Below are 3,717 nucleotides of genomic sequence, written 5' to 3' on the forward strand. Positions count from 1 at the left end.
CACACACACACACACACACACACACACACACACACACACACACACACTAGATTTCTGAAAAATTTGAGAGAGTTGGAGACATTTTTTTCTCTTTACCCCGAATAGTCATGTATATTTCCTAAGAATATGGATATTCTCTTGCATAACTACAGTATTAATTTCAAAAAACAATTAAACTTTGATAAAATTATCTAACCCCAAAATCCATATTCAAATGTTGACAATTGTCCCCCAAATATCTTATTATCGCTATTTTTTTCTCCCAGTCAAGGATCCAGTCCAGTAACACTCATGGCATTTAGGTGTCATATCTTTTTAGACTTCTTTCCTGTGCAGTTCCTGGGCCTTTCTTTGTCTTCCCAGTCTTTGACACTTCTGAAGAGTGCAGATTAATTATTGTGTAAAATATCCCTCAGACTGGGTTTGTCTGAGGTTTCTTTCTAGTTCAGTTTTGCATGCTTGCGAGACACATGGCAAAAAGTACATCAAAAAGTGCATCTCAGGGCATCAAATCAGGAGTACTTTGATGTCAGTTTATCTGTGTTGGTGATGATCATTTTGAACACCTACTTAGGGTTATGTATAGGAGGTTTCTCCACAGTCAAGTTATTATTATTATTATTACTATTTTTTTTTTTTTGCGGTACGTGGGCATCTCACTGTTGTGGCCTCTCCCATCGCAGAGCACAGGCTCCGGACACGCAGGCTCAGAGGCCATGGCTCACGGGCCCAGCCGCTCTGTGGCATGTGGGATCTTCCCAGACTGGGGCACGAACCCGTGTCCCCTGCATCAGCAGGCGGACTCTCAACCACTGAGCCACCAGGGAAGCCCCAAGTTATTATTTTTTTCGCCTCTTAAATGAATAAGAAAGTTGTGGGAGAAACTTGGAGACTCTGTAAGTATCCTTTTCTCACCCCACTTTCATTCTCAGCATGATGATTTTCTAATTCCACCATTCCCTCAATATTTATTAGTTGGCACAGTAGAAAGCATTTCCTTTTTCTCTTTCTTCCTTTGTTTCTTTCATATATATCAGTGTGGACTCATAGTTTGTGTCTACCTTTTTTCTTTCACTCAGCATAATGTCTGAGATTCATCCCTGGTATGGGAAGTATCAGTAGTTCTTTCCTTCTGGAGAATTTCCCACTGTTTGAATATACCACAATTTGCTTTTCCATTCACCTGTTAATGAGCATTTGGGTTGTTTTCAGTTTTTGATGCCTGTGAATGTTCTCATGCCTTCTTGTGGATGTATATTTTCTTTCCTCTTTGGTAAATATTTAGGAGTAGAATTTCTGAGTCATAAGGTAGATGTATGTTTAACTTTATAAGAAATTGCCGCAATGTATGGGAGTTTCATTTCTTCCACGTCTTGGCCAATATTGGGTATTTTCAGTATTTTTCATTTTAGCCATTCTAGTTGGGTATGGAGTAGTATCTCATCATAGTTTTGGTTTTTTTGCTGCACGGCTTGCGGGATCTTAGTTCCCTGACCAGGGATCAAACCAGGCCCACAGCAGTGAGAACACTGAGTCCTAATCACTGGACTGCCAGGGAATTCCCTCATTGCAGTTTTAATTTGTGTTTCCCTGTTGACTAATAATACTGAGTTCTTTATTGTGTGCTTACTGGACGTTCATAAAGCTTCTTTTGCCATGTGTCTCAAAGTTTTTTATCACCTTTTCTTCTTGGATTGGTATCTTTTATTATTGAGTTATAGCAGTTATTTTTTCATTTTGGGTACAAGTCCATTTTCCAGTCTGTGGTTTCCTATTCACTTTCTTAAGTGATTTTTTTTTTTTTTTTTTTTTTTGCGGTACGTGGGCATCTCACTGTTGTGGCCTCTCCCCTTGCGGAGCACAGGCTCCGGACGCGCAGGCTCAGCGGCCATGGCTCACGGGCCCAGCCGCTCCGCGGCATGTGGGATCTTCCTGGACTGGGGCACGAACCCGTGTCCCCTGCATCGGCAGGCGGACTCCCAACCACTGTGCCACCAGGGAAGCCCCTCTTAAGTGATTTTTGATGAGAAGTTTTTTAATTTTGAGGAAGTTTAATTTATCAATTTTTTTCTTCTATGGTTGTTTCTCTCTCTGTTCTAAGAAATCTTTGCCTTTTCCCAGGTTTTGACAATATACTGATATTTTTCCTTTAGACTCTCTAGAGTTTTAGCCTTTACATTTAGGTCTATGATTTATCTTGAATTAATGAGGTAGAAGTCACAGTTCTTTTGTTTCCACATGAATATCCAGTTTTCCAGCATAATTTATTAAAGACTTTTGTTTCCTCATTGAATTGCTTTGGTACCTTTGTTACCTTTGTTTGAAATCTAAAAGTGTGATAACTCCAGCTTTGCTGTTTTATCTTAGGATTGCTTTTGTTTTTCCAGGTCTTTTGTGGTTCCATAGAAATATTAGGATTGTTTCTTCTATTTCTGTGAGTTGGCATCTTGGCCCAAAATGAAATAAACATATAGCTGTTGGCCTATTTCTGCTCTTTATTCTGTTCCATTGATCTATGTGTCTATTCTGTTGCCAGTATTATGCATCTTGATTACTATAATTTTATATTTTAGGTCAGAAACTACATTTTATACTTTGTACAGTGGATATTTTAGAGTATCTGCACATGCTAAAACACAGAGAACATAACATCCATTTAGTAAGTATCTTTGGATTAGCTATAATAAAAAGCAAATGACACACCTTAAAGTTACAAACATTATATCCATTATATCTCAATAAAGCTGGGGAAAAAAAAGAAAATAACTATTATATGTATCCATGTATATTTTCCATTATAATTGACCCTTCTTAAGTATTTACCATGTCAAATATATAATGAACATAAAATAAAACTATTTTATTTAAATCCACTTTATGGAAGATAAGACATCGCACACTCAAACCAAAGAGGGGTCTCATAAGAACCTGGATAAATATGTGATAAGTATCCTGTAAAAAGGCACTGAGGCTGCTTGGAAGGATTCTATAAAGCACAAGCTCAGGTTTAAACCAGTTTTAAGTAAATCTTGATAAAGGGCCTTCTCAGTTAAATAAAACTATTTAGTTCTTCCCCAAAGAAGTAAAAAATATACCTGAAGCCTTTAACTTCAGGGCTCTCTGAAGGCTCCATTCTTCACTGTTTGTATAACTTCCTTTTAAAACAATTGAAATCATGTCTGGAAGCATGCAAAGTGGTCCTGTTTCCTATTTTAATATTTTTGTAAGTAGATACAGTTCATTTACAGTTCAGTATCATTTAAGGTCTTCATTAATAATGAGAGTATAGACAAGATGAAAAAATAAAGATCTAAGTTCTCAGATTCCATTTTTGAAGTAAGAAGAAAGAAATATATTTGCCAGTCACGGAGTAAACCTAAATATCTTTCAAAACTATTGAACCTACTGAAAGCTTTTCCTAAGGACAACCCAGGCAGGAATCAATACAAAGCAGTAAAGTGACTGCTTTGCTTGCCTTCCAAAAAGTGCTGTAGAAAATGAATATTTAATGATAGACAAACCAATATGCTGAATGGAAGGAATAATGGCTTGGATAGAAGGATATTGTTACACTGGAGGATCAAGTGAATTACAATTAGTCTAATGATGAAACTTTTAAGTCTTTGCTTTATGGCTGTTGCCCTGAAATACTAGTCATGGGTCTGTTATAAATCCTACTTTCATGGTCCACAGAGCTTTACCACATGCATACAGATA

This window comes from Aethalodelphis obliquidens, unplaced genomic scaffold (genome assembly GCF_003676395.1).
Source record: "Aethalodelphis obliquidens isolate GAN/ISIS:26980383/991018 unplaced genomic scaffold, ASM367639v1 scaffold25, whole genome shotgun sequence".
NCBI classification, from domain to species: Eukaryota; Metazoa; Chordata; class Mammalia; order Artiodactyla; family Delphinidae; genus Aethalodelphis; species Aethalodelphis obliquidens.